The sequence below is a fragment of the Geospiza fortis genome, unplaced genomic scaffold (assembly GCF_000277835.1).
Source record: "Geospiza fortis unplaced genomic scaffold, GeoFor_1.0 scaffold600, whole genome shotgun sequence".
NCBI classification, from domain to species: Eukaryota; Metazoa; Chordata; class Aves; order Passeriformes; family Thraupidae; genus Geospiza; species Geospiza fortis.
In genome coordinates, this window is record NW_005054562.1 from 571,480 (window position 1) to 579,678 (window position 8,199).

General features: G+C 41.7%; 1 long non-coding RNA gene across 1 annotated transcript in view; it reads left to right on the plus strand.

The window, feature by feature from the left end:
* Nucleotides 1-2,780: 2,780 nt before the first annotated feature.
* Nucleotides 2,781-8,199, plus strand: part of LOC115948854 — an 84,980-nt gene continuing 79,561 nt past the window's right edge. The window contains exon 1 of the long non-coding RNA XR_004082620.1: nucleotides 2,781-2,877. This is a non-coding gene — a long non-coding RNA (uncharacterized LOC115948854). The remainder of the gene's footprint in view (nucleotides 2,878-8,199) is intronic.

The window sequence follows — 8,199 nt, forward strand, 5'->3', positions numbered from 1 at the left end:
TCTTAGTAGTTAAAAATCTTGAGAATGCTGTCATCTTATATAAACATTTTTATTTATATAGGTCAGAGACAAAAATTAAGACATATTAAGACATTGTAGATGTTAATACTTAAAAATCAAATACAAATAATTAAAATAAATGTATTTTTTTCTGGCCCTACCTTAGTTCCTTTGGTAGTTACGACATCAGCTGCTTTCTGTGGGGCAGCTGAAATGCTGAACTCTGATCTCAGCAGATAAGAAATATTTTTGTAAAGCTGTGCATTTAGACTAATTCTGTCTGCCGTAGAATGTGCTGAGGATTTGTGATCCTCAGCAAGCATTTGACAGATCTTAACTAGTTCTGCTCTGTCTTGTCAATCAAAATTAAACGCCCACCTCACTCCTTCCTACTTTCTTCCAGCCTTTTTATTTAGGTTGGTCATTGAAATTGCTCATAACCATAGAAACGAGGAAAACCCGCCCCTTACTTTCCAGAGCCTTAGTGTGATATTCCTGTACTGACATCATGTGAGTTACATACACGATGGCTTAAAAAAAAACCCTAAACCTGCAGGTGGGCAGAGTTTTCATTAATTCCTCCCTATAATGAAATTGTCCCAGTGGAGGCCAACCAAGGATCATGTCCCTCTTGCATCCCTCTATGGAGAATGCAAAAGGGACACAAAGGAGAGGCCCTGCTGAGGAAAAACCACCAGAAAAAGATTGAATTGGAGAAGAAAACATCAGTTTGAGTGATGGAACTGGTGGGAGGATGAGATAAGGAGAAGATGGATGGGCAAGAAGTCTCATGTGTAATGTGGGGTGGTTTTGATCATTCCAGTATTGGTTTTCATCCTCCTAGGGCTGCCCTGGGTGCTCTGGGAGAGGGGCATAATGATATTTCTGGGAAATTGGACCACCAGGTTTCTCCACTTAAGGAACTGAATCCTCACTTGGCAGGGTGGGATGTGCCATGGCTTAGATTGTCCTGAAAAATTGAAGTGACCACTGTTTTTTGCTTGTACAGGCAGTTTAAAAATGCTTGTCCCAAGGCTACATGAGGGTGATAAAAACTCCTACCTTAGCATCCAAGAACATCGTGAGATTTCGGCGCTGGACTCTGTGTGCTACACAAATAATTCTGTTTTCATTTGGAGCAGGACTGCCTCAGTTTGAGACAAATTTTGTCATTTATTTCTCCCCACCTTCAATTGCAATAAATCATATGTAGGAAAGTCTCCAGGATGGAGATGTGGATTGTTCCTGAATTAGTTGGATGTAAAAGTTTCACCACTCTTTTAATCTGAAGGCTTGTCTCTTGGGAAGAGGAATTTTGACCTTTGGCCAGAGAAATAACAAGGAAGAAGTGTTGTGTGATGTGGCATGACAAGGTGCTGCTGAGCAACATCTTAAAATTTAAAGGTCTTCCTTATTTACCCTGTCTTTGAAAGCTGGTTCTGGGTACTGCACTTTAACTTAAACACTCTTAATCATTATTTTTTCCCCATGTTTTGGAGGTGTTGGCTTTTGAGGGTGTTGAAGTTGACTGTGTAATCAAAGAGGAGGAAAGGGTAATTGGATGGTTTTTCTAAGGGTAGAAGAACTCAAGGCAGGAGCTCCTTTGGCATCCGTTGCTGCTCTCTTTGGCCCCAATGTCATCCCACGTGATTTTACTTTCTCCACCATCCCATCATAAGGAGGGATTAGAAGGCTTTCATGGTTAGTCTGGAAGGCTTTCTCCTGTGTGGTGATGTTCCTCCTGCTTAAAGCAAGCCCAAAATATCCGCATTTTCATTAGAACACTTTCTTTGAGGATTAATTGCTGTAAAAAGTCTGTAATATTTTTATTTCAGTACTTTGCCCACTGTATAAGTGCCTCTACCTGAGTTGCCTAAGCCCTTCTTTTTCTTATTTTCTCTTTTATTTTTTATTAAAGTATAATAAACTGTGTTAAAAGTATCTTAAATTCCTTCTGGAGCATTAGTTTCCAAATTTGGGCAAAAAACCCACAAACAGTTGTGAAAGTCTGTGTGGGAAATGAGTTTATCATTACAGTCTCCAGAGTTATCTGAGTTTCTGGATCCTTATGGATGCTGTTCCTGATGAGGGGAAATGGCCTCAAGTTGCACTAGGGGAAGTTTGGATTGGATATAAGAAAAATTTCTTCACTGAAACCATGGCCAAACATTGGACATTGTGCTGAGGGAAGTGGTGGAATCACCATCCCTGAAAATGTTTAAAAATCCAATGGACTTTTTAAAAGCCCAGCTGGGTCCGCTTGGTTGTCTCAGTGGTGAGGTCCTCTCTCGGCAATCCCTATATTTACATGGGGTTTCTTTTTGTAGGAAATGTAGTAAAAATGTAGTAAAAAACATCATAAAACCAGGTTAACTGGCTAATACTGACTGTAAAATATGACATGGCCAAACAGGGGGAAATGACAATAATGTGAAATCACAAATAGCAGAAAATGAAAATTACTTGCTGTGTTTCATTAGGTGTCCCCTAATGTTTGCGCCCTGAAATGAAAAGGAAGAAATGTTCTTTTGTTTCCTTTTTTTTTTGTGTGTGTGTTCCATTGTCAACAGACATTGTGTAGGCCAAAAGCAAAGCTTGCCTAATATATGGATATGTTTAACAAATTCACAGGGTGTGAAAACTCCCAGTTGAATCTAAAGATACAGCTAAAACCTCAGTCTTGGGAATCCCTGAGCTTCAGGCTGAGGGAAACAGAGCAGATAAAAGCCTGTTAGTGCTTTTCACATCTGATTTTCTTTTTATTTTCCCTTTTATCTAAACAGGAACAATACTGCTGAGCTGGGCCTTGGGTCCATTGGGTTATTGCTGCCAAGTTTCCAACAAGTGGCTCCACAGCACAGCAGAGTAAAATTGTGGGTGAGGTAATTTTTGCTGTTTTCTTTCCTTGATAATCCTTTTCATTTCATTTTTTTTTCCTTTGATTTTGGTTGGTTTTCTCCATATCCTTTCAGCTCATTGGAGATGATGCTGCATGTTGTAGCGGAGGCTCTGGAATAGGGGTGTAGGAATTCTGTGGGCTTTGCTCTTGCAGATGTTCACCTCTGGATCACATTTTCTGCTCTTGCAGTGGTTTCTTTGTTTTAACTGGTTACCACTGGGTGATCTCCATCCAAATTTTCCCTCTGACATCTGATCTTGGCTGTACATTAAGCTCTGGGATGTCCCCTGCTCATGGTATGTTGACTTTGAGTTGGGCTTTCTGGCCAAAGCCAGAGTTGCTGGGTGTTCTCTGCTAGGAACAGATGGTCAGTGAAAGTTCCATTTTTCAAGGTGCAACAGACTGTGTCTGTAAAACCTATGGAGTTCTTTAACAGCAATAACAGTTTTCTTAAACTGCATCTGGTTTTCCCACCTGGAATATCGTTAACGGTAATTTGTATCATGGCTGGAATAGTTGTTTCATGGGCTCCAGCTTAATAGGAGGAAATAAGTATTTTCTTGGGTATTTTTGGTTTAGTGTCTGTTTTTCCTTGTTAGGATGTTATAACAGAATTAGTAAAATGGATGGATTCTTATATATCTAAAATGATATATCTAAAATGATTCTGATATATTTAAAATGGATATATTTATCTGAATTGATTGGTTATCTTGAACAAAGAAACTGAAGATACTGAAGAAATTTGAAACAAATCCTAAAAAAGGTTTCCTAAATTTAAAAAATATTTTATTTTCTCTACTTCCATTTTTCATAGCACTTGAAGCGCTGGCTTGTTCCAGACCCAATTCATACCCAGAGCTGAAGAGATTTTGTAACATTCAGAAAATAATATGCATAAATTGTGCCTATTAGCGTTCTGAGTAATTACCAACAACAGAGTAAATTCGAGGTTAATGAGATTAGCGGGGCAGAGGAAGGAAAGCTCTGAGTGCCCCTCCCGGTGGCCCCGGAGCCCAGGGTGGCCCCGTTTCTGTTGACAAGCCCAGCATGGCTGGAGCTGCAGCAGTGATTTTGCTGCTGTTCCCCAAACAGAGCCTAATGAGTTCCTACTGCTGGCATTCGACTTTAAATGCTGGATAATATTATTAAATCCCACTCCTTGTGAGGGTTGTTTTTAATAGTTGTGTCTAATAGTTTTGTTTTTTCCCCTGTTTGCCCTGCTTCTGGGGCTCAGGGATAAGGTGCCTGGTTAGCCCTTGTTCTCTGACATCTTCTCCAAGACATCTGGTGCCCTCCTGGATGTCTCCTCAAAGCCACCAGAGGAACTGGCCAAAGTCTTTTCATGTTGCTGTCAGAATATTGTACTCAGAAGTACCTTGAGATTAACCCTTATTTTCTTATCCTAAGGCCCATCCTGGCTTGATTTTATTTGTCCTATGCCTTTTTCCCTCTCAGAGCTCTTCATTACGTCCTCTCCAGTATGTCTAGCAGGGACAGAAAGTCCAATTTCCAAGCAAAAGATGATTATTTTTCTACTCTAGTATCTCTCAAGCCCTCTCTCTTTTCCAGGTTAGTGGGTTTTCTGCTCTTTGTCCATCATCTTCCAGCATCCTCTGGCAGTCTTCAATGTTTTATCAATGTCACTACCTCAGAATTGTTTATTTGAGTTTTCTCCACCCAAAACTGCATCTGCGTGGTTCCTTCAAAGCTCTGGGCACCGACTCCCCTTGCTGGTCACGTCACAAACTGCAACCTATTTTTTTTTCTGTTTTAAATGAAAATGCCTTACCCAGAGACCTATTTTGTTTACTCAAGATAAATGTTGTACTTATGACTCTGGTTTTTCTTGTTCCGGCAGTTCTGATTAAACCATGAACTTTCCATGTAAACAATTCAGGTAGAATAGGGGCACTGCACATTGACTGAATGAATTATTCACCTCTTAACTTTTGTTTTCATTTTTTGGATATTCGTTTTTCTTTTTCGTGCGAGCTTATTTTTTAGATTTATTTTATTATTGCAAGTTGTTCTCCTCCTGTTTCAATTGTGTAGAGCAGTGATTTCTCTCTCCTCTCAGTTCTTTTGTGTTTTGTTGCGAGGTTGACTGGTTAAGGGATCAGGAACACATGTAGGGTTCTCCTCTACCCTACCAGTTCTATGGAATGGCGAGGAAGAACCAGGAAGATCCAGCAGCTCCATACCTGGCCCTGAGTCTGGTGTCACCAGCACATTTTTGGGTTTTCTTATCATGGGGTGCTGTGTGAGTGAGGCCCTTTGTTCTGCTGTCTCAGTGCAGGTAGGGGATTGAGATCCCTGCAGCAGCAAAGGCACCAGGGTTATTGATGTGCTTGAAACCATGCAAATGGCTATGTAGGAATTAGGGCTCCTTCCCCAAAAAGAGGTGTGGGAACAGTAGCCCAGCTGAAGTGCACCTGCACCACAGCATGGGCAACAAACAGGGGGAGCTGGAAGCCCCTGTGCAGCTGGAAAAATATGGCACAGTTGCCATGAGGGAAACATGGGGGGATGAGTCCCACAGCTGGAGGGACAGGGAGCAGAACAAAGCCCCCATAACCCAAGGGCAAATGGTCAGTGACCTGCTGTGCCACTTAGGCCACCACAAGTCTCTGGGGCCAGATAGGGTCAAAGAATCATAGAATAGCTTGGATTGGAAGGAATACTAAAGATCATCCAGTTCCAACCCCCCTGCCATGGGCAGGGATATTTCCCACTGTCCCAGGTTGCTCCAAGCCCCATCCTGGCCTTGAACACTTCCAGGGATGGGACATCCACAGCTTCTCTGGACAACTTGTGCCAATGTTTCTCCACCCTCAGTATAAAAGATTTCTTCCTTAGAACCTATGATGATGAGATTTTGATGGGAACAGTTCCTCCCTTGCCCTGTCCAGACATGATAAAGGGCATTCTGAGGGAGAGTAAAGTAGATCTTGAGGTTTTTTGGTGGGGTGATCTCTCTCCCTGTTCCCCCTCTCCCCACTGGTAACTGGGGGACCAGTTGATCTGAGCATTGTCTCTCCATGCCAAGGCCATGATTCCTGTTGCTGGTCAGCCTGTGGGGAAATCGTGCTGGTGCTTCCAGATGTTGCAATGCAGCTGGACAGAGAGGTTGCTGAGCTCCAGGACAGAGAGACCTCCATTAGTCGAGAAATGTGTTAAATCATAACATCTTAAATGGCCATAGTTCCATTGGGATGTTTTTGCAAATAGAAAAATGATGGAAACAGCAAATGTGTGTGTGTGAGTGCAAGGGAGGGACTTGCACATATTTCTGTGTGAGGGCAGGGGAAACGACTCAGCTTGCTGCAGCTTGTTGCTAATATTTGTGTCTGAGCGCTTAAAATTTCACAAGAGATATTAAGACTTGAGAAATGTGTTTTGCTGCCTTGTAAGTGTATGATTAAACCTTCATCATTTTCTTCTTTTTCGCTGTGGGAATCTTTAAGTCATTATGCTTGTTTTCTTCAGGCATCATGCTGAAAGCAAAGAGTGGCGTTGTTATTTATTTATTTTTTGGAACGTGCTCCTCTCTGCCTGTTTTATGCAAAAGCACTTTAATTGATCTTGCAGACGGTCGAGAAGAGGACAAAGAAGAAAACATTTAATGCAGCGTATAATTTTTCTGGTTTTGCCTCAAAATAAAAAGCCACTTTTCAAGGATTTATGTATCTAAACACGTTTTATGTAGATGGAACAGCTACATTTTATCTGCCTACTGCAGGAGGTTGATGCAAAGAAATGCCTTGATCAAGGGTTTGAACTGGTTCTGGGTAACTCCCAAACTGTTCCAGTGGTGAGCACATTGCCAGTTTCCTGCCACCTTGATTACAATAGTTGTATCTTTCTATATTTGTGATTTCCTTGACTACTTTAATTTAATCTTTTTGAACATTAAAAATGAAAATGATGCAGGTCCATTCCTTGCTGTGCTGTACTGAAGCACAGTAACATCCCATTCAACCAGGAGTCCCTCCTATGAATTTTGCAGCTCCAGGATGCTTTGGCTGAGGTGAGAGGACTGTGGCTTCTCTTTACTTCTCCTGCTGCATCCAGAGCTTAGTCAAGCCTGGCAGTTGAACACATTTGCTGAACTGCAAAGCATCACCTCAGTGTCAGCACCTCCCTTCTGTCTATTTAAGGTGAAACAACTGCAGGGATTTGATGCTGTTGTTTGCTTCCCTTCAAGGTTTGAAGGCTAAACATCTTCAGTGCTGGTGGAGTCACGAATATTTACAGGCTGGAATCACCTTGCTTTGGCTCTGTCATAGTCAAAGGTCAAATTAAATAGTGTGTGTCAGGTCCTGTTCCGTGTTTGTGATTTGTTGTGGCTGAGATGTGGAATGCACACACGAGTTAATGCTCACTTCTGTGGTTTGCTCCTTCAATACTAAAGATTTCTGGGCATATCTGGACATGGCCTGCAAGAGTCAGCTGAGAGACTGCCTGAAAGCTCTCCCTGAAATAGTGAGCTCTGGGGAACCCTCTGTAGCCTGGGGAGACTGAAATGTGGGCCGTGGGGTTGTTGTCACCTTCATGTGCTGGAGATTTTGTCAATTTAATTGAGTTAAAATACTTGGAAGAGATTAATCTTTTTAGAAGTTGTGTCAATGCCTTGAATGTCTCAAGTGAAAATCCCTTATAGAAATAGCTTTTTGATAGTTTGGAGGTTTTCAGCTACGTTCATTTGAAATATGCCTTGTGCCATGACTTAAGAGGGCATTTTCAATATATTTTTGGGTTTCTTTTATTTAATATTAAGCTTGAGAAAGAACAGCCCCTGTCAGCCACCCTCCCCCCAAAAAGAAGGATGAGTAAAAGCAGGAAATAAGCAAGAGGAGCTTGTCATTAAACCTAAATCCACTTACAAACATCTAGTAAAAAGGCATCTTTAGAGGCTCATTCTGTACTTTTATTGCAAGGATGGTGTTATACTGCTGTATATATCAGAGAACTGGGTAACAGCACGTCCTCTGTCCTCAACAACTGCTTAGAGCTGTAGGTTTTTGTGCTCAAGCCGATGAATATTTTAGCTTGATGTCTCCAAGGGTAAAATGAAGGAGTAGCTGCTCTGAGGGATTAATACAGAGTGAATTAGATGTTTGTAAAAGGCATTAAAAGTTGCAGTGGCTGTGTTGAATCCCGGCATTGGAAATGTGAGGCGAGATGCCGTGGCGCATCCCCCTGCTGCAGAGGGACATCCATCTGGGTTGCAGGATGAAAACATCTGTTTTTTTGTTAGTTGGTGCTTAGATGACATGAAAAAAGGGGGAAAAAGACTT